This window comes from Rhinolophus sinicus, chromosome 4, assembly GCF_057876585.1.
Source record: "Rhinolophus sinicus isolate RSI-liver-muscle chromosome 4, RSI-T2T, whole genome shotgun sequence".
Lineage (NCBI taxonomy): Eukaryota > Metazoa > Chordata > Mammalia > Chiroptera > Rhinolophidae > Rhinolophus > Rhinolophus sinicus.
This window is the reverse complement of record NC_142504.1, coordinates 3422634-3447257: the sequence shown is the minus strand read 5'-3', so window position 1 is coordinate 3447257 and position 24624 is coordinate 3422634.

Below are 24624 nucleotides of genomic sequence, written 5' to 3'. Positions count from 1 at the left end.
AACATCAATTCTGAACCCTTTCTTATCCCAGTCTTCTCTAATTACATCTCAGGAAATGAAAGCCCACACACTTAGCTATTTAAGCCCCAAACAAAGAAGTCATCCTTCATGCTTCTCTCTCAGTCAATTTTTCAACAAACCCAGTCCTTCCCACACTTTAAGAAGATCTTATTTTTCGTTATTTAAATCCATTTATTCCTAACATTCTCAACCTCCAGTCCAAAGGGAGCCCTGGTACTAATTGAGAAAATGTTCAACTAATGCGAGAAGCAAAAGACTGAAGATGAGCTTGTCCCCACTTCTCCAGCTGCTATTTTAGGGGCTGTGCTCCAGATTTTAGATTTTTTTTATTACTTGAGATTTTTTTTTTTTTTTTTTATTAATATGCCCTACTGGGAAGAGAAGCACACTGAGGGGAAAATGTGCAGATAATAGAAAATTTTACATGGAACTGTTCAAAATGAGGGCACAGACAAACCTTGAAAACCCTCAGGGTCCAACAAGAGAACGATGGCCAAGCTTTAGTCCAGTTGCATGAATGAAATGAGCCAAACAGCAAGGCACTTTATGCAGGAACAGGATACCCCAAAGGTGATGGAGTCACCGTGAGGCAGGGCATTTAACTAACTCTCCAGAGTACTGTCAACCCTGTTTCTCTGACAAATGGTGGACAGCTGCAGAGACATCCTCATGCTCTCACCCATTCTTGACAAATATCACACCCTGGAACTGTGCACAACATCAAACTGCACCTGGGAGAAGAACAGACCTCAGGGAAACAAGGAGCGAGCATCTTAAAGCACAGCATTGAATGTGTAGAAGGCGCCACCAAGGTTAAGTATGAACACAGTGAAAAGAAGCAGCTTGTGAATTTTGCACAAATGTTACAGCAAAACTGAAAGCCGCTTAGCAGGCCCACAAAATTAAGCAATCCACTCTTTAAGAAAATATATTTCAAGTAAAAGAAGATTCTCAGTAAGTGCTTTTCAATTTAGAAGTGCTTAAAAAGACACGAATTAAATAAAAAACAAAGATAAAAAGGGAAAGCATCCTAAGATTAAAAAAAAGAAAAAAGAGGGATCACAGTGGTAAGAAAACAATTTGAGGACCAAGGCAAAACATGAGTTAGAAATAACTTAGAAATATTAAGAGGCAGACCAGACAAAAATGAAAATTTATTTACTCTCACGGTTTGACTTAATTTCATTGGATGAGATAAATAAAACAAAATATGAAGAAAAAAATAGGAAGAGAATATTTTAAATGGGGGGTCAAGTCTACCCAATATAAATTTAAGTTTGACTTGACAAAACCAATGAATGACAGACAGTATGCTTTTAAAGTTTAATATATTTTTTCATAAAACAGAATATATATTATTTCAGATAATTAAATCTTGAAAATTAAAATTCATCAGTCTATTCTCTGATCAACCAATTTAATAATAAGTGTTGGTAAACAAATTTCAAGAACAAAGGGAGAATTCTTCAGACCTACAAACAGAAATAACGTCTCCTACCGGAAGAAAACATTGAGATTAATCTGGGACTCGCCAGAGCAGCTTTGGATCCATCGAAAGTTTCCCTCCGTCACTGAAGCTTAGTGTCTGAATCCTGGTCCTCTGCTGGCCCTTGGTGCCTTTAGACAGTCAGCAGCTACTGTAGCCACCCCAGGCTTTTGTAGCCATTTCAGGCTTTAATTCTTTTCTCCCCACTTAGTCATCCCACTGCTTCTCTCTCTCTCTCTCTCTCTCTCTCTCTCTCTCTCTCTCTCTCTCTCTCTCTCTCTGAAGATGATGATTATGGTATTTCTTTCACACAAGAAACTGGAGCCAATAGGCTTAAGTTATCTCAACCTCCTAATCCTACGTACGTACAAGTTCTAATAGCTGCAGTTATCCTCTTTGCATTCCCTCTGTTCTCAAGGAAAGGTGCCCATTTCCCGTTCAAGGCCCCCGTGCCTCCATCCTATCCCACCCACGTCTTCTCTGGCTCCTGAATGCTAAGAGTACAAAGCCTCCGTGACCTCAGGCCTGCCTTCTCACCCACCCAGTGGTCCTGCTCACCCTCTTCCACACCCACACGATGCCATCCTGTAGCCAAACCTACCTCCATGAAGATGCCTCAACATACAGTGAGTGTCTTTGCTCCTACTGCCTTCTCTCCTTGAGTCCACCCCATACTTACTGTCATAATTTAGTTCAAGGGGTGATAAATCTATGAAAACTCTGAATTATGTTGGGTAGAAGTGACCCTTCTATTCCTTATATTTTGCTAAACCTAGGCACAATTATACAGTTGTAGCTTTTACAATGCATGACATCTTTTTGTTTGAAAAATCTAACCTCTTCTGCTGATGTGTGAAGCCCTTACTTGAAAAAATGATTCCATGTTTTTCTTTGATACCCTGATTATCTATCACAGAAGGAACCACCTTGGGACGTGATTAGGTGTTTGAGTTGAGAGAATTGACTGAGATACAGGGAGATTAAATCACGGGGTCACATGTCTAACGTGTGAAAACATGCATTCCAAATTAGACTCCTCAGGTGGTTATAGGAGGGCTCTTTTCACTGTGCTATGTGATCTCGCTGAAAGGAAATTATTTTTTAATTAGTTGGTTTTGTGTCTAAACGCAGTTCAATTACAATTGTTAGAAAAAAAGGGAAATCACAGGCACGAGGAGGAATGAATGTCTGTCTCGTGCAGAGGGGCTCCAGGCCTCCACTGGGTATCAGACTTGCATCTGGACACAATACACTCTCAATTCAAGGAGAATTTTTGTTTGTTTTTCTTCCCAAAGGCCTTGGATGGGGAGTACATGTTCACACTTTTCAGTGTCTTCCTGCTTAGGTAGCACACAGATGTTTTACTGCTCATAACTGACAACAATACAAGTAAAAGCGCATATCAATATCTATTAGGTTATTAAACCAGGAGATTTAAATCTTCATCTGATAAACACTTAAAATACATTCTGAGTGTACATGCCAGAATATTCAGAATATCCATTCAACAAAGTTTTGCTTGCTGAAGACATACGAAAATGAACTCAAAATATAAGACATAAAATTCAAGGACTGTTGAGTACCTAATCACATAGCAAGAAGAAAGAATTATGGATCATTTAACAATTGTTTCTGATTTATCAGAATTAGATGATAATGCTTCTTTCTTTTCCTTTAATTTTTTGGGAGAATATCTTACATTTTTCATCGATTGCCTTATATTTTTTCTTCCTCTGAAAAATCTTTCTATTACCAAATAGCCCAACTGATCTTTTTTCTTTTGAGGAACACAGACGGTTGTTTTTAAACAATTTTTTATTATTGTCCAATTTTGCCTCTACATTTGATGCACAAAGCGATTGTGACCCCTGGAGTTTTATCCAGGATTGTAGATTTCTCCACTCCAGACTGGAGAATTAGCTTTCTGTGATATCCTCTTTGCCTTAGGTGGTGTTTAATGAGGGTTCCAGCAAACCTAAGTTCAAGGCAAGTTTTCACCAGATGCTTTCTCTATGATACTGCAAACACGTTTGAGCTCTGATTTCTGTTGAGTTGTTAGAACACTCTCTCCCACACAAGGCTGTCATGCAGATGAAGAGAGATACAGACAGGTGGAGGGACACCACAAACAAGACACATACTGGACCTCTAGAAAGAGTCTGAGCGCAGTTTAATGTAAACAGCGCGGTCAGAGGCAGCAAGCTGTCTGGTTTCTCACTCTGCCACACATGTCCTGTGTGTCAGTAATGTGACATGTCAAATACAGATGAATTTGTTCTTTAAAATGCATCTATCAATACCACTGTCCGAGTACGGACAACAAAGCCCTGGGCAGGGAAGTTTGCACTAACAGGTGTTCACCAAACATTAGTTTCACCTCTTTTTAATTAAAATCATTGACTTCTTAAAGTTAATATACTATCTAGACCAGGGTGTCCAAACTGCAGCCTGCGGGCCAACTGCGGCCCGCAATCCATTGTTACTTGGCGCGCAGCAAATTCCAAAAATATATTTAGTTTATTTAAATAAACCAGGTGAGGCAATACGTGCTTCACCTCGAGTGAGTGGCCCAGCTGTTTGTGTATTTTACAGCATATGGCCCTTGGTAAAAAATGTTGAAAAAAGTTTGGACACCCCTGATCTAGACCCTTCAGGAAAATTCAAATTTTGTCTTTTTAATGGCTGATACTGGTCACAAAATATATATGTATGCTTATAAATGCCTCTTTATATCAACTTTCAAGATATGAATTCTTTGAGGACAAAATAATTACTTGGAATAAATGAGATTTTTGAGGCTGAATTTGTTAATAGTGGAATACCTCTCTTACAATAAATAAATGTTCCATAAATAGTTGCTAAATAAATAGTAAATAATTTTACATGCTCAAAGTTTACATTTACATTTGTTGGGGAAAAGGGTCAGGGAACTGATAAGTAATCACTGAGTAATCACTCAGTTCTCTAGAAATTTCCTAAGCTGACCGAAACGTCCCAGGTCACAATGTCAGAAGGAAGCTCCAAGAAAGGGAAGGGGATAAGTTCATGCTGACGAAACCCATTTCTATCGTCGCCCTTAACTAACACAGCATGGTTTTACAATTACTTGATTCTCAGTCTCCTACTAGTTTCTGAATTCGACAAGAATGGGGAGTATGTGAAAGAATATTCATGACCTGTGTGATGTTTGGAACAAAATTAAGCGATGCTATCATACAAGTGGATGAAATAATACATACATGAGGAAATGCGGGAACCACTGTTAAATACTTATTGTGAGCCTCTGCACATCAGTCTTAGCTATTTAAGCAAATACAAAATGATCTCCATGTGCACGGAACACATTCCTGTGCCTACAAAATGGCTGTTTTATAGTCACCCTCGTTATAAAGCCATTTACAGCTATAGTCTACATTGACTTTCAAATAAAAGTAAGACATGCAAGCACTTGTATGCTTGATTACTCACAAAAAGTAAATGAAAAGATGATCACAATTGCATCTTCTTTCTCCTGATAGATATTACTGGTATTTCACAGAGTTACAAACTTCTAAAGTTTATTGAAGAGAGATCTTTACATATTACCATTTATATTAACGCCAAAAAATAAATAAATAAATGCTTAGGTATAAATCTGGCAAAATACATACAAGAGTTCTAAAAAGCACAGATCTCTGATGCAAGAAATTATTTTTAAGAAAGCCAAATAAATGGAGAGACAGTCCATATTCATGGTTAGGAAGACTCAAACTTGCCAAGATGTCAGTTCTTCCTAATTTGACCTGCAGTCAATGCAGTGTCAATAAAAAACACCTAGCAAGTTTTCTGTAGACATCAATAACCTGTTTCTAAACTTTACACAGAGAGGCAAAAAAACCCAGAATAGTCAATACAAAAGTGAAAGAATACCAAATTTGGAGGACTGACACTACCCAACCTCAAGACCTACTGTAAAACTACAGTAATCCAGACAGTGTGGTATTGGTGAAAGAATAGAGGAACAGATTAAATGTGGAATTTGAAATTTGAAACAACACACACTGGTGAGGATGTGAAGAAACTGCATCACTCACACATATCTGGTGGAACTGGAACATGATACAGCCATTCTGAAAAAGAGTATAGCAATTTCTTAAGAAACTAGACATGAGCTTACCATTTGACCTAGTGATTGTACACTTGGACATCGATTCCAGAAAAATGAAAACTTATTCTCACACAAGGAAACATACATAAGAATATACCTGGCAGCTTTATTTTTTACTATCCACAAAGTAGTAACTACCCAAATGTCCTTCAAATTTAAATGAAACAAACTGGTACATCCACACCGTGGAATACTGCTCAACACTAAATGGAATGGACTATTGACGCATGTAACAACTTACATGGATCTCCATGGAATTATTCTGGGTGGGAAGACCCAATATCAAAAGTTGATGCATGGCATGACTTTATTTACATTGCAATTTTGAAATGACAAAATCACAGAACTGGAAAACAGCCTACTAATGGCCAAAGATTAGGGAGATGGGAAGGGAGCGAGCTGTGACTATAAGAAGGTGGCATGAAAGATCATTGAAATGGAACAGTGCTGTATCATGACGATGTTGGTGGCTCCTGAACCTACACGTGTGGCAAATTTGCATTAAAGTAAATGAACACAGTAGGTACATACGTGTAAAACTAGTGAAATCTGAAGAAGGTGGATGAATTACATCGGTGATAATTTCCTGGCTGTGATATTGTAGTAACGCAAGATGTTACCATTGGGGTAAACTGGGTGAGAGCAAACAGAATCTCTCTTGATTATTTCTCACCACTGTGTGTGAATGTAGTCATCACCAATATTTTAAATAAACTTTGCATTACAAATTAAACCAAAGATTTGACTGTGAAATCCTCTGAATGAGTAAAGCTACTTCAGGCCCGAGGTTTAATTAGCTTGTGGCATGTCCTAGGTTTCTATTTTATCTCATTAGTTAGCAACCATATTTAGTTTTCGATGTATGTGTGATAACAATTAGGTGTAGGTTTTAGTCACATGAAAACACAGTATTTCTCAACTCACCAGCTATATTTATAATCAATATGTATAATGTATCAAGAACTTTAATTGCAATCAACTGAATGAAAGTATTGCAAAAATGACTATCTAATGTTAAACTTTAATTAATGATTTTTTTTTTTAATTGACAAGTTAGGTGCTTGAAATTTACTTTGTAAAGGAACAGAATAGAAAGCCCAGAAACAGACTCCCATAAATAGAGTCAACTTCTCTTTGACAAAGAAGCAAAGACAATACTATGGAACAAAGATTATTTTTCCAACAAATGGTGCAAGATAAAAAAATAATAAACATCATTGGAGAAATTGAAGACGCTTACCAACCAGAAGAATATGCCATGCTTATGTGTTGGAAAACTCAATATTTCAGATGATAGTATTTCCCAACTCCATAGATGGTACATGTGGAACAATGCCAAAATCATGGACTTCCGAATCAGATAAATACGAATTTGAATCCATCTTCACTCCTGCTTGACTGGCCGTATACAGGCATTTTGTTATATCCTTCAGCTGAATTTCTTCATTTGTACAATCACAGTAATAATTTGAAATGCTTTGCATATAGCAATGTTTTCCATCCCAAAGCCATACCCTCTCCAAGAATTTTCTGTCACATTGTGAGAAAAATGGTTTACTTTTGACTCGTGTTCATTCCATGGCCACCCTCCAGCTCCTCTCATCCCTTGGCAGCAAGTCTGTATGGACCCCAGCACTACAGAAAGGGGAGAACATTCCTAAGGAAAGCATCTTCCTAAAATATGCAAATGGAGCCAAGCATAAATCCCTTCCAAGGCCCTGCCCCCAGCCACTTTGGGAATGAAAAACATCTGATGTTGTACAACTGCATTTGTTACTAAAAAACATGCAACTCTGTATAAAAGAAGAAGAAAATAAGGCTGCGAAAGCCTGTCTTTAATCGTTCCCTCCTTCTGTCCACAGGACTGATCCCAAAAACAGAGCTAGGCTCATTTCCAATAACGGAATGAGTTTTGCCAGCCGCTACGACGAGTAAAGTATCCTTAAATAGGAAGACAGAGTTACTTTGAAGACCTATGCTGATTTTTCTCTTCTGACTAGTCGTCTGTAGAGCAGCACACTAACACACATTTTCTCAGATGCTGCCTTTCTAGCATGTAAATTAAGGCCATTGAAAAAGTGCATGCACTCATGTGCCTTCGGTTTTCCCATGTTTAAACAGCATCCTGCAGCTAATGTTGGGGTGGTTTTGAATAACTGCCTGCAGGACACCTGACAAAGCTTCACTTGCTACATTATTACCAATCGCAAGGGTCGTTTTTCAAACACTTCTGGTGTTAACTCTCTTTTTCCTTCCCTGAAAAATGCCCAAACATAAAAAGGAACAATAAATACTCCAGGCTGCAATAAAAACGTAATTTGATTATTCTAAATGTAAATTTACATAGATTGCTGAGATAAAATTGGCATTTTAATTGTAGATTGTAAGGGGAAAAGCCATCTTTCATTGAAGATTTCCAAGTTATTGCATTTAAATGGCACCGTGCATAGAGTAGCCCAATCAGTCATTCCTGGAAGCTTGATGATCTTGGATAAATGCAGAAATTTTCACTTCTAAATACTTTAAGTATCATTAAGTCTTTTAAAACCCATTTCTGCTTATTATAGTTTACATATTAAAATGTATTTACTGAGGTTTTGGGTTATGTCAAGTGTGAGAGTAAAAGGCCAGGCAATACATTAAAACTTATTAAGGTACAAGTGTCTCAACGGATGCAAAGTTGGACATGCCCCTGGGCCTGTCTTGTACCTTCCCCTTGTGCTGTGGCCAGTCCTCTTGGACTAGGGCATGGAGAGTGGGTGGAAGAGTCCACATCACCTCAGAAACACGGCCATGTTCCTGCTCAAGCCTGAAAGCTAAGGGAAAAAACTCTGAAGAGATCTGTAAATCTGTTCAAGAGCAGTTAACGCAGTTGGCCTGGACTCCACCTGTGTGAGGTTTGCCATAATCCCTGGTCCTGAGTGCTGAGATGCAGAACCAGGGCGGCCCCACCACAGTCCCTCACTTCCGGCTCCAGCTGACGTCCTTCCGGGTAAAACTTGCCTTTCCACCTCTCTCACTTGTCACAAAAATAGCCAAGAAAACATCAGAAATGTAAATGCTGCCTTTCACATTTGAACATTTGGACTGAAGGTGTCTGGGATGTATAAACATTATTCATAAGAAAAAATACATTAATGAAACTTGACTGAGGAAAAGAGAAAAAACTTGAAATTCTTTTATTTCACTAGGGAAAAAACCCACGTAATAATGACAATCAAAAAAAAAAAAAAAGCTACTGAAAAATAATTTTGAAAAAAATGGATGTAATGACCAGTATCTTTTAAAAAAATAGTCTTTAAATCCTTCCAATTCTGGGAAAAATGAAAACAAAGAAAAAAATCAAAAATGAATAAAAAAGTGGGAAATAAAAAATATTGATTATTGAATTATATCCATCATAAAGATAAATTTGAATAAAAAATTTTCAAAAAAAGGAAAACAAACCTTTTGATTTTTAAAAGTAACTGAATTTAAATACATCATATTTGTAAGATTCACACCTAAAGCAAAGTTATATAAAATGATTTCTTAAATGTATGATTATCAAAACTATATCATTTACAGAATGAGGAAAATGTGGTATGTAATTAAAATAGTACTCTTCAGACCAAGTAAAAATTTTAAAAAGAGTTAGATCAAAGAGAGTTGTTTTAGGTAGGTGGTGAATAAGTTTCAATGTGAAAACTAAGGCACAAACAGAAAATAGTACCTTGATAACTTCACACATATTTCAAAATTGTTAGAAATGAAACATGTAATAAAATACTTCAATGCAGTCATGTGCCATAAAGTCATGGTTCAGTCAAGGATGGACTGTATATATGATGGTGGTCCCATGAGATTCTAACGAAGCTGAAAAATTCCTATCACCTAGTGACGTCATAGCAGTCCTAATGTATGTAGCACAATGCATTACACAAATGCTTACCATTGTGTTACAATTGCCTGTGGTATTCAGTACAGTAACATGCTGTACAGGTTTATAACCTAGGAGTGGATTTGCTGGGTCATATGTTGACTTTATGTTTAATTGTTTGGGGAACTGCCAGACTGTATTTCCAAGTGGCTGCAGCACTTTACATACCCACCAGCATATTTTAATATTCTGATTTCTCTAAGCCTCACCAACACTCACCTGACTTTTTGACTGTAGCCATCCTAATATATGTGAAGTGGTATTTCATTGTGATTTTGATTTGAATTTCTGTGATAACTAATGATATTGAGCATCTTTTCAATATGCTCATTGGCCATTTCTACATCTCCCTTGGAGAAATGTCTATTTAGGTACTTTGCTTATGTCTTAAATTGGGTTATTTTTATATTATTGACTGTAAGAGTCAATATATATTAAGATGCAAGACACTTATAAGGTCTTATAAGATATATACTTTGTAATTTTTTTCCATTCTGTGAATTCCCTTATCACTTTTTTGATGGTGGCATTTGAAGCACAAAATTTAATTTTGATGAAGTCCAATTTATCTATTTTTTAATTACTCATAAATTTGCTGTCATGTCTAAGAACTCTCTGTAAAATCCAAAGTCATAAATATTTACCCTTACATTTTCTTCTGAAAGTTTTATATTTTTAACTCCCATATTTAGATGTTTAATCCATTTTTACTTAATTTTGTATATGGTGTGAGGTAAGGATCCAACTTCATTTATTTATCCCAACACCGTTTGGGATAAAAAAAACAAGCAAACAAATAAACAATAACAAAATAAAACTCTCTTTCCCCTATTAAATGATCTTGACATCCTGTAGAAAATCAGTTGACCAGAGATATACAGATTTAGTTCTAGGTTTTTTGGTCCTCTTCCATTGGTCTTTATGCCTATCCTTTGGGCCCATATCATAAAGATTAATTACTGTCCCTTTGTAGCGATTTTTGAAATCTGAAAGTGTGAACCCTCTTATTTGTTCTTTGTTTTCAGAATTATTTCCACTGTCCTGAGTTCCTTATTATTGCATTTGAATTTTAGAATCACCTTGTTAATTTCTACAAACAAGTAATCTAGGATTTTGATAGAGACTATGTAGAATCTGTAGATCAGTTTGGAAACTGGTACCATCTTAACAATGTCAGTTTTTCTAATCCATAAATATAGAATTTTTTCCATTCATTTAGATCTTTTCAATTTTTTTCAAAAATGTTTTGTAAATATCAGAGTATAAATTCTGTACTTCTTTTTTAAAAATTCATTCCAAAGTAGTTTATACTTTTGATGATATTGTGGTTGAAATAGTTTCTTAATATTTTTTGACTGTTTATTGTGAGTGTATAAGAATACATTTGGATTTTGTATATAGATCACGTACGTGCAAACTTACTAAATTATATATATATATATGTATATATATGTATATATTTATAAATTATATATATTTATAAATTATGTAAATACATACACACACACACACACACACACACACATATACTTATATTTACTGGCTTCTTTAGGATTCTCTATACACAAGATAATACCATCTGAAAATAAGTTTTAGTTATTTCCAATCTTAATGCCCTTTATTTACTTCCTTTCTTTTTAAATTTATTTTTTAATTTATCTACCTTTGCCTAATTGCCCTTTATAGAATCTCCAGTATTACGTTTAGCAGAAATGGTGAGAGCAGACATTTTTGTCTTATTCCTGATCTTGGGGTGTGGGTTGGAGAATCAAGTCTTTCAGGATGGATGCATACAATTTTTTGGATTCATAGCCATAAGATACAACTTATGATCACACATCTCCCAACTGGCTTTCCCACCATCTCCACTTTTCTTCAGAGCACATTTAGGTTTGACCTTCTCCTTGCTCTGTTGCTAATAGAGCCACTTTTTGTGAACAGACTTGGGCTAAGCATTTTGTGACTGGCTTCTCCTCCTGGGTGACATCTCAGAGGCAGGACTCTGGAGCTGGCAGTTGGGACAAGGCTTCCCGCTGGATGACACCTTGCTCTAGAAACTGAGTACTGGGTAGAGGAGTGGAAAACCTCCTGGGGCTCCCTTGCCTCTCCTGGCCATGGGATGGCTGATGTGGGCCCCAGTATTTTCAGTATTCTGTACCCAAGATAAAGCCTCCATTCCACGAGTGGTGTGAGGGGTGGGCAAAGATGAGGGACTCCTGTCCTTCAACTGGCCGGGACGTAGCCTCACTGCCAGGCAGCTGGCACAGGGTGACAAACACTGGAGCTCTGCTCCTCCTGGGAAGAAGCCCTCTGACGGAGAGGTGGGGACGGAGCCCTCTGCTCTTGGGTGCAGCAGTCTCGAGTGGGAGCTACGCTTCCGGAGTTTGGAGGAATGAGGGAGGAGGGAGCAACATTAGTTCAAAGGCCACAGATCTTATCTTTCTTGGCAAACTTTCATAACTTTTCTTAAACAAATGTTTCTTTATTCCTATTTGCTCTTGGGACCATTTCCAGATGTTTCAAATGATTCAGGCTATTTATAGCTTTCCATTTCAGTGGGATGTATATCAGCAGAGCTCCTTACACTGTCATGTCAAACATCAAGCCCATAACTCAGGTGAATCCATTTTCCTGTGCACTCTTGAAGATGAGGAGTCTTATCATCAATGAGATGCTGAAGACCAGAACTTTCAGGCATTCCCACCAGCGAGGGCAGCGAGGGGGCTGGGTCCCCCTGCAGTCTCTGGGTGGCCTGACAGCATGTGACCACTGTCACTCCTGAAGGATCAACTCTAGTCTTGTTTTCTTCCCATCCACATAATTAAATCATTAGATTTTGCACTGAAATTGCTAAACAAATTGATGAACAGCCTATTAAATGGAAAAGCATGTTCATTTACAGGAAAAAAGGATATAAATGAATGACAGGCCAGACAGAAGACAGAAAGTTTCCAGATCTAAGTTTTCTAAAGCTAGTTGGAAGCAGTTAATTATTTTTATAACAAAATGTGTTTTTGTCTATTGTAAGCCATTTTCTCTTTCCATTTACTCATTTTTACTCGCTCTATAACTCTCAGTTCTCCTACTTTATCACTGGCTCTTGGTACCAAGTTGTGTATATTATGAAGAGAAAGGAAAGTGCTCTCATGAATTCCTTGGTGGATTTTATTATAAACTATGAGTTCTTAACATATTCTTTTCTGCTAAAGGACTTGTCAAGTTAAAAATAACTGAGCTCCACATTAGGTTCTTGTCATCTATTAATATAATATACACTCAATAAATAAATTCTATCACTTTATGGTCAAACTAAAAAAATGATGAGTCTGGCATCAAATATATGGGGAAAATATTAAGCTTCTAAATGGCACCATTTGTGTTCAAAAAAAGTATCCAAAGATTTGCAATCTAATATTAAACTACTTGAGGAAAACCTTCAGGCAATGAGACAGTAAGTGTAGAAACTACATGAAAATAACTGGAGGTAACTATTTAATAATTTTAATTCAAATTACAAAGTAGACTATATTTAATATATAAAGCCTGACAACATAAATTATTAAACTTTTACACCTGTAACCATAAAGACACCACTCTTAGTATCATACTAATTGTATTCATTTATATGAAGGCTTATGTGAAGAGTTCTAACCACAAAGATATAACAGTTCCAAATATCACAGCCAACCCACAGAATGGGAGATAAGCTGACCAAAATGTAATGTACAGAATACTCACAAAAATTCGGAAAGAAGGAATGATGAGGGAGTAGCTCTGCCAGTATGCGTAGCATAGTATCACTACAGGACTAACAAGACTATCAGCCAAAAAGAGCAATACTTTCACTCAGTAAGAGGTATTAGAATGACTGTGTGCCAATTAACAACACAAAACGTTCGACTCACATGTGTATGACACCTGTCACACCGGACTGAATTCCAAAAAGCTCAGTCTCTAATTTCTGTAACATATAATTAACTTCATAAGACAAATAAATAAATCAATAGGAAATGTGAACAAAGAGTAAGAACATACATTCACAGAATGGGAACTATAAATGACTTTTAAAGATTACTAGTTTTGCTTACTTAAACTGTGAGGCACATTAAATGTATCTGACATACCCCTTTCACCTACAATCTAGGCAAATGTCAGAAAGTCTAATAACTCTCTCTGTTGCTTACTGGGTAAGCAGTCAATTTTACATCTTTCATTTGGGAGTCCAATTTAGAACATGACCTATAAAGAGCAATTTGACAATAAAAGAAAATAACTCATTTACTAAAGCTAAGAAAAAAATTGCAAATTTTATATTAAAAAAAATAAACACTTAAATATACCAATAGGCACACTGATATCAGGAAAGGGCCCGCTTTTGGGGATCCAAATTCCAAATGCACACATCCTTTGGCCACCAGTCATTTCATCTCTAAGTGTTTATCCTCCAAATAAAAATCAAGATGGTATGTATAAAAATTACTTGAGTCAATTGAAAAGGCTGGAAATGCCATAATGCCCACCGTATAGCCTGATTAAATTATGCTATCTCAAAATGCAATAATATGCAGCATTGAAAAGAATGAAAAAGAACTTTAATCCTCTCATAAAATGATTTCAAAGATATTTGCACCAATGCATAAGCAACATATAGACAGTTTATAGGGGTGCTATATGTGCAATTCATTTCAATGTGAAAACATATGTCTGCACAAATATACAGCAGTCCAAACACATTGATTCCCTCAAAACTAGAAGAGCAATTCTCTCGTGTTAGTCAGAATGGGCTAGGGTGTTCTTCAGTAACAAAGAACCCCATCAATCTCAGTGCCGTATCACCACACATTCCTTCCTGCTCATACAAGGTGGCCGGAGTATGACTGACCCTGCAGGGATGCTCTTCTCCATCGAGGCCAATAACCGCTGTGCTTTTCTGTTTTCCCTGATAACCTTCTCCATGACCATGCAGGGAGAAGAGGCTGGGACACTGGACCAGTTCCACTGGCTTGGCGTGGATGGGGTTCACCCCACTAGTGTTTATATTTCTTAGCCAGTAATGGTTACATGTTTCCTCTGAATGCCAAGAGGCCTGAGACACATGACCTCTGGTACATCTTGAAGAGGAAGAAGCAGCGAGTATGGGTGAGCACCAGCAACGTCCACCACAATTCTTTTACTCATTTTGAGTTTTGACTTAGAGAATTTATTTCTCTCCCCCAAGACAAGGAACTAAATATTTAATGAAGATAAAATCAAAAGAAATGGTCAAACTCTTTGCTTGCACTCACATGCCACTATACACCCATCTCTTCCTGGCATTACTGGTCCTGATAGCAAACAACAGTGCTGGACAAATAAGTTGTCTAATATCACTTATTGCGGCAATTATTTACAACAGTATGATGACTTTATGGAACAGTCCCAAAGTACTTCAAGTTAAACTAACTACATTAAATAATTCCATTAACTTTTTTCCAGAAATATGAAGACTATCGTATTTAATAATGCTAATTATGTAGTATGTTAATATTTGCATTAGAAAATATTCCTATGTTCATTCTACTATGCAGAAGAGATAAGAAACCATTAACTTCTGAAGAGGAAAAATGAACACAAATAACATGAGGAAAAGATAACTGCTTTCTTCTCTAACTTTTGAAGTTTCTATTCCAAACTTGCCTTAATTATATTTAAAAGAATAAATTAATTACTAATAAAAGTTTGAAATATCCTCACTATCATCCAGGAAAAAAAAAGAAAGAAAACATAAAATAATTTAGTAAAATAAAAGGTTTTATAATTTTTATTCCAAGAAACCATTTCTAGGGTAAAGCATATGCTGGATGGAAGTATAAAATTATATTATTGCAATACTTACGATAAAAATAAAAAGTAGAGGCATACATCTGGTTCCTTATGGCTAGTTAAATATTTTGAATCAAAAGCATACATGCTTTTCCCAGTTCGCAAACGTATTCCTTTGGGGAGTACCAGTGACGACTGCTGCTGCAAATGTGAATGAGGTGTTTTAAGATACGCTTTCCAAGCCATAGAAAATGAGGTATATCAAATTTCTCTGCTGACTTTTCTTTCAAAGGCAGTTAAGATATTTTAAATCATTTTTAAAGTATATATTTAGTATACATCTTAAAATTTTTATATGCTGTCACATAAAGCGATTTTTATTGACAAAAGAAGATGCATTTTATGCTTAAAAGCATGTTCATAACTATCAGATCTGGAAACCCATTCAACACCCTTGTCTGGAATAGAAGTTATTTTTATCTGCGTGCCACTAGGGGAATGTCACTCCTTTCTCTTCTCTGAAGTGACAGTGGCACAAGCACATCTATTTCATAGGGCCATGGTCAAGACTAAACTAATTAATTCGAGGAAATACTTAGGAGACGAGATGTCAACCAGTAAGTGCCCATTAAGTGTTGGTGTTGGTGCTGATTTCCTGTGGTAAATTACTCGATGCCCCCCAATGTAAGCTCTTGCAATTTTCCCTGCGCAGTTTAATCCCCAAATGCTGTGTTTGCATGCAGCAACCCAACATAAAGAGAACATCTGCCAGCCTCTAGGCAGCTAGGTGTGTGAGGTGTGTGTCTAACTTCTGGCTACTATGATGAGCATAGAAATAGCATATGTCACTGTGTTTCCCTGAAAATAAGACCTAGCCGGACAATCAGCTCTGATGCGTCTTTTGGAGCAATTAATATAAGACCTGGAATTATATTATATTATTATTATATTATATTATATTACAAGGTGGGGTCTTATACTAAAGCAAAATAAGACCAGGTCTTATATTAATTTTTGCTCCAAAAGACGCATTAGAGTTGATTGTCCGGCTAGGTCTTATTTTTGGGGAAACACGGAACTTCTTGTCAGTGGCCTTAATGGGAGGGGCCTGCACTTTCTTCCTCCTGTTGGTTGAAATATAGATGCAATGGCTGGAGCTCCAGCACCCATCTTGGACCCTACTGGTGCAGTGAAGCAGTGAGATGAGGGGCGCTGACACTTCTCTACGAGCACCAACTGTCGTGTCAGTTGTGTATCTTACAAGAGGGAGCACTCTTCTACATGAACGTTACTTTGCTTTCGGCACTCTGCGTGCTGGCTTCAATTTTCATTTAAATACTTGACTGTTCAAGACTTTCTATATCTCCAGGGAGACCTTTCCTCCACAATCCAATCCCACGCAAGCCCAACAGACTTGCATGTCCAGTGGGATGTCCCAAAGGCATTTCAAACACATGTACAACACTAAGCTCGTGATTTCTTTCCCTGTCACCAAATCTAGTATCAGTCCCGGGTTCCTTATTTCAGTGTATGAATCTGTGTTTATCTTAAGCTAAAAATCGGGGATCCACACAGATAACACCTTCTAATTCTCTACATGAAACCTCTATGAAGCCTCATTTCAAGTGCTGCCCTTGGAGCGTGGGCGACATTTGGAAGGATAGAGGGGAACTTTGCCACTCATGACACAGGTTCTCCTGGTGATAGTTGAGCTTGTGTTCAATACAGGGGCCACCTCAATATGCCTTTTAAAATAAAAACAACGCCTGGGAGATTAGGGTGATTTATGAATCTGCAGGTATTCATAGAGTCTACACCCAAGTAGGAGACGTGCTTTGCTATTTCCCAATAGTGATTCACTGAATATTAGAGGAATTTAAGACCCATATGATTTCAAGCAAAATATAATTTGGAGCTTTGATTTTGGCTTTTCGTTATACCAGAAACAGTGCATTAATAATATAGTAATGCTCATTTTAGTCCCTGATCAAGAAAGCACAAAAAAATAGAAAATGATGAACAAGTCCTAGTTAAGATTACAAATTTTAAAAAAGAAAAAAGAAACTAAATTAAAATACAAGAAAATTTAATGGTATATTAAAACATAATCTACCAAGACCATGTAGGATTTAGAGCAAGAATGCAAGGCTAACATTATATCTGGGGGTCTATTTCTAGAATTCATCCAACCAATGACATATTTCATTATCTCAGAACTTACTCAATGCAATTAAATACACTCCCTGATTAGAAAGCAATAAGCAAAAACCTTTCAAAAGTGGAACACAAGGCTAGTTCATTTCCATAACAAGGGATATATATATATATATATATATATATATATATATATATATATATAATCTTCAATTATTATTTTCTATGGCAAAATCCCAGCGATAATACTTTTTACAGTGGGCACCACTGATGATCTTCATTATTTTAAATGATTCTGAAATATACAGCCAATTAATAGGATATGTAATGAACATAGGATGTATGATTATTTTAAAAAGAATGGGAAATAGCTTCAGAAATACAATTGTCTATCTGGAAAACCCAGGAAATTACTAAAATTTTAATAGAATTTAAATATAAATATACACTAACCATAAAGATTATTTTAAATCAGGGCTAAGTGTCCACCAGAGGTCTTTTGTGAGAACTTAATTCCCAATTTTTAGTATTTTATTACAGTTTTAATGAATTTGGCTTTCAAGTCAGCATCAAAAAAGTCCATGAAAATGCTATAATCCGAGGCCGTTTATGATCTCAACCTGGGGTGGCATATTAATAGGATTGTTTATCCTCAACAGCAGCGGCGGTGGCTGCATTTTTCGAAGTTGTTCTTTCTTTTAATATAACTAATGCAAATGCCCTGAGGGTCTTTAGCTCAGCATCAGTTAACTAAGATCATGCATGGCTCTGTCACGCAGCGTTTGAAACGTGGTGAAATGAAAGTCTTCCTCCCACCTGCCCTGAGCCCCATATTTAGAAAGTTTCTCTGCAGAATGCAGACCTTGCTCTTTCAACTGTTCCATTGGAGAGGAGTCTTACTAGATGTTTTAAAACCCTGACAGAACACCATAAAGAGCAACATCCTGGAAGCTGCAAGGGAGATAAGGAAAGACACACATCAAAGTAAAGTGCCTGGAAAGAGGGCAGGGGTGCAGTGCGCAGGTCTGAGACACCCAGCAGGCATGCCCACTCCTGTGCAGGTATGCAGCGCCAAGGTGCATCCTGCACCTGCATTCCAGTTCTGTTTACAACCCAGTATTCCACGGGAAGAAAAGTGCAAACTACTGCCAACAGTTTGTGAGAGAAAGGAGGTGCACTCTAGTGGACATCGCTGATTTGAAATTCCTAACTTTGGATTTACGGTGAAAGGAAAAAGAGGGTTATAAAGAAGCTAGCTTTACCCTGTTTTCCTAAAGCAAAGGGCCTCCGGCGGGATGTGAGCTGTCACGCCCATTGAAACACATGGCCCGCGATATGTGATCTCTGCGCTGCATGGGGCATCTTGACCACCTTAGGACCAAGTGCTTGGAGAAGAAACTCCAGATAGAAGCAAAAGAGAGGCAAACTGCACAGCTCAGGGCATCCTATGCATGCACTGAGTGCCCATGGGCCGATCACAGGCCTGCTATGGAGCTGTCACTGGACGACCAGGGGTCATGACACCCCTCGGCAGGCCCAGTCCACACTGTTGTGTGGGAGATGGTCGTGCAGGAAGCAGTGGGGCAACAACGCCAGAGGAGATAATAACTGACACAGTGATTGAACCCAGGGTCGGGCGGTGCTGTCTGGAAGAGGGCGCCTGTGAGAACGTCTGTGCAAGGCCGCTCGGGAGTTTACTGCAGGAGGGTAAGGAATTTGCGTCCCAACATTCTTCTTTTGGAGTGTAACTGACTAGTTGCCTGTGTAGCAGCACCCGAGGATATATACTAATCAGCTATAGTTTTTACGTAAAATAATATGATGTATTTTGTATATTTTAAAAAATTTTAATTCTAAAATACTTCAAGAGTTACTGAGAAATTAGAAAGATAGTAGACAGAGTTCCCATATACCTGACATGCAGATTCCTTTTACAATCCCATGTTAATGAACAGAAATTGATACATTAATATCAATTCAAGTCCATATGTTTTCATTTTCCTTAGTTTTTATTTAATGCTTGTTTTTTTTTTTTTCTTTTCTGTTCAGGATCCCATCCATCCATGTGTTTCTCCTGACTAGACCGATCTTGGGCCTTTTTACAAACAAGACGACTGACATAAAATGCCATTTGATGACATCATATCAAGTCTACATACTATCAACCTGATGTATGCCTATTGATTTTAACTTTCATCACCTGGCTAAGACAGGTTTCTCGGGTCTCTCCACTGTAATTCTTTTTCTGCCCCTTCCATTCTTCACTCTTTAAAAAGAAGTTCCTCTGTGTAGCCCACACTTTAGGAGTAGGGAGTTATGCTGTGAGGCAACCCCGCTTCAAGGTCGAGCCACTTGTTAAATATCTTGGCCGAGGGGAGGGGAGGCAAGAAGGAAAGAGGAAATCAGGAGATGACTGTGCATTGGTTTTAAGCTTTGGGGTCTTTATACACATTTCCTTCCAAGTCTTCTTGTAGGAGAAGGGGCCAATGGCAGAAAAAGTTGAACAAAAACCAAAGGATCCACTCCTAGTGTCTCCATAACAAACAATAAAATGGGGGTGACCCCCCCTCCCCAAAAGGGAAGAGCTTCATTCAAGTGCTATAAGAAGGAAGACCAAGCTTGAGGAACGCTTCACTCCATGGTCAATGAATGGAAGCCAACAGAGGGGCGTGGGCGGGGGCCCGGTCATGGGGGGTACTTGTATATGTAGAAAGTTGGGGCAAAGTCCCCCCACTCCTAATCCACAGCCTGCACACCTGAGGCCTGGGCTGAAAGACACTCTGACTCTAATGTTATCCCCGTGTCCTCTGCACTGGTTATGTAGGATCTATATATCGATGGCCTGAGTTTTCTGGAAAGCTTTGGTTTATTATATAGAAACCAAGTTCTTACTAATTATACAATGTTTTTAAAAAGGAGTTATGGCTGCCATTTTTGGTTCTCCCTATTATATTACATCACTTTCTTTTGGTTATTCTTGAAAGTTTATTTTTACTTTCACTTAAAATAAACAGATCTGATAAATCTTGCTATTATAGTGAAATATTTTATGCAGGTGGACCCCTGGTAGCAATTTAATTGACTGCATGAGGCCTGACATAATACATGCTATAAAAATTTGTACAATTCGGAATAAACCCAGACTATTTTCAGCACCGGGAAACATCAAAAATTTAAGACATCAGTAAAAGTGCTTACTTTATCATGACAAATAGGTATGTCACATCATGTCATAACCTTATAGGGTTGATGGCTACAAAGAAATATATCATTTATATTCTCATTCTATTAGACTTGACGTTTGGGAAGTGGCAAATCTATCTTTCATGTAAAAACTATGATGGCAAAGATTTTCCATCATAAAACAAGTGTGAAGTTGACATTGTTATTTCTTTGGAAGGGACCAAAGCCATCTATTCATCTGGATCCAGCAAATGTTAAGATACAAACATGAAAGTCACGGAAGACACTGACATGTGTCTGAGCTGTGATTCCCCACTTGACTGCACAGGATGAATTGGGGATTGGTATCATTGTAGCTTAGGAAACATAACTATCTATGGAGTGCTAATTACCACACAGGTAAAGCAGTCGCTTCTAATGAAGAAGATTCTACGGGAAAACCAAACAAACTTTGGAACAGCTTTTAAGTGGCCACCAGACCATCACAGAGGTGTGTTCACTCTGGACCTCTGCCATCACCTGCCTCTCTTCACTTCCTAATGATTTCTGATGCCGCCTCATCTGTGTTCGGTTCTTGCCACTGGCATCTACCATCCAAGTCTTATATATTACTGAAACTTTCAATCAGACCTTTCTTTTTGGACTCTCAATCTAACAGGTCACCAAACAGAAAGCATGAGCAAGGAGAGAAGAGTCAAGAAAACAAAGAGGCAATGACAGAGTCAGAAGAGATTGACCAAAGCACGTTATGGTGATTTTGACACAGAAACTCTCTCACGTTCCATTAAAATTGACCATGTGTGTCACTTCCAATGGACTTCATACAGTGCACTGGGCCAAGGATTTGGTCAAATTTTACTTTTAAGATAGCTCCAAATGGCATGCATTTACATTGTAGACAAACTATATATAGCATATGTATCAAACACAAAATAGAATTTCCCTGAAGTCCCACCACCGTGAAAATAAGGCTTAAGAAATTTGGTATATTCACATACACACAGAGTAGAAGTTGCATTCACTTTCAGAACCCAATGTGCAGAAATATAGAATACAATTTTGTTGCTAAGTTCAAGTTTCCCATGAGCGCCTATAACTTCTCAATAGTGAAAATTACTGCTGTGTTCATGCTAACCTCGTCATTCGCAGATTAAGTCTTAGTGTGGTCCAGGTTAACTCGGCCTCTTTAGAACAAACAGTTTTGCAGGACACCTCTTCATTCGCTCTTGTCCTAGGTCCTGGTGCTTTGTGGGGAGGCACACATATGACCTTGCCCTAAGAGAAGCAGCAAGGTGGAAAGCTCACTCTCGCACTGGAGTGCACAGGTGTCGTCCCATGCATTGTCACTCTCACAGCCACCCCTGACGCAGTAGTAGCTACAAGCATCTGAATTAAGGATGAGGAACAGCTCAGCAGATGGAAGGAGAGAGAGAGCAAGGATGAGTAAGGCTGGCCACATGTGGCTCAGCTGATGACAAGGTATGGATTTAGTCTGCGATTCTTGGACAGAAGACACTTTGGCCCAGACAGGTGTCACCGACCAGTGTCTGACAGAAGACTTCGTGGACACGAGGGCCTTCTACACAATCAGGGTCCCATGATTGTGACCCCTCTTGATTCTCCTACACCTCCCTCTGCTCCACACACTCCTATTCCATGTAATTCATCGGAACATGTCAACGTGTCTCATGGATTGCTTCCTAGCTCACATCTGCTCATCTGCTACCTACTGTCTACATTTAACACTTAGCACTTCCGTCTACACCACTTGTTTTTGCTTATCTTTGACGGTGAAGTAAAATGTTCCCAACTGGTGTGGCCAACATCAGAGCTGGCCTTTCCCAGCTAGTTCAGCAAACGTACACGATGTTCAGCTGCTAGCGCCAAATGTGTCTCTAACAACAGCTCATGGGTATTTTTCCGAAGATTGTTATGTCTAGAATATATTCTCAAGATTTTTAATCTGTTGTCAGAAAGTTACCTGCAATCCTCTTCACAGTCACAATTTATGGTAAATACATTTGAAAAGTTTCATACTAGCTTCATCAAATCTCTTAGGCTACAGGAAAAATAAAATACGTTCTCCTTGCGGCCGTGAGACAACTAGTGAGCTCAGGGGGAACTATCCCAAGCGGACACATTCACAATTCGAATTCTTTTCATATTGTAATGTGTAAATATTTCAGCCAAATGCTTTCACAGATGTTTTCAATTTGTCCCCTTGCAGAGAACCTTTCTTCACAAATACTATTGCAGACCAAAATCAAATGTATTATCAATTTGTGCTTCTTTTGAATGTTTCACCAAATTTAAATTCTGTAAAATTATAGACCTTCTCAACTTCATTCTAATTGGCTACAGAATACAAATTACTGAATTAAACACTGACTTTTCCCCGGGTGATATTTCTTGCTGATTGAGACATACCACAGTAAGTTGTGTATCACCTGAATTATTATTACTTACTTTGTTTAGTGCTTCTTTTGCTTTTCTTGAGGTAAATTGTTGTGTGCCTTTTTCTTTGCAGGATTTTTTCAATATTAACACTTTCTAAAGGTGAAAATATATGGAGCTTCAGTCATCACATAGTTTTATTATAATATTCCAACAAAATGTTTGTAGTATGCAGCCAAATTTTAGAGGACTCTTATTAAATATAATTCAGTATAATTGTAGACACTTAGGTTGACTTTTTAAAAAGAGTTCTTCAAAAGCTGCATACCTTTCTTTTTGGTTTGTTAATAGGCAGCAGAGAAAGAAAGTGTACTGTTCTACATTGACATACACAAGCATATGTAAATAGTTAAATATTACACTATCTCTCTATCTTTCTATTTATATGATTTACCACCAGCTTCATTTATAAGCTTTTGGTACTTGTGTAGTGAAGCTACACTAAGTGTGTGGTGTGTGTGGTGTGTGTGAGTGTGTGTGTGTATATGTGTATAATATTTGTTAACACCCATAGATTGTATTTTGATGAGTAGAATCATGTAGGAGGTTTGGACAAAATATGCATTGTATTTTTATGACAACTAATTCAAGCACATTTCTGCTCCAGAAGTTTCTTAATAAGAATACTCTTTTTTGCCAGGAAGCTGTGACTCACTAAAATCTGAGTTTGGATTTATACGTTACTGAAAAAAGCAGTTTCTAAATACCAAGCTTTTAATCTGATTTTACAACACCATTCATAATAATATCATTTCAACTATGATAAAATAAACATCCAAAATATTTCTTTTGAGTGCACAAATTGTCCGAAGAAAATCAAACCATTATTAGAATTAATTGATTCTCTATTTTAAGTAACTGATGACACTGATTAAAAAGTTATTTAAGTGTTCGCAACTTTTTTTCTAAGAATGAAGCTTATACAATGACAAATTCTGTTTTTCTCTTTTTACATGTGCAAGAAAACTTAAAATGAAAATCAGCAAGATTAATCTAGAAGATTGCACAGGCCACGACACAACTTACTACAAGGCTGGTGGAGAGAGTCAAGTCAAATTAGATACTAGCTATTCCCTCTGCTTGTGCCTGGACACATTTTGTTTTATCCTGAGTACCGTTTTTAAAAGAGACACATTAGCTGTGCTGGGTCTGGAAAGGGCTGGAGAAGTAAGAAGGGTCATCACTGCTCATTTTTCCGATTACCCTCCTGTTAAAGGGACCCACTGCCGGTCACAAGTGCTACCTCACACTCTACCAGACCATGGCGGAAGCTCAGTCTGACAACCAATAGTTACAACATGTCGTTTAAAAAACGTTAACATCCAGAACAAACGCTAACACTGATGGAATCTGGAATAACAAAGGTAAATCGTTATTTATGGTCACTCTAGTTTTGATGGACACGAGTGGGCATCGTATCTGGGATCCCACACGAAGCTGCCATCCTGGAGTGAGTCA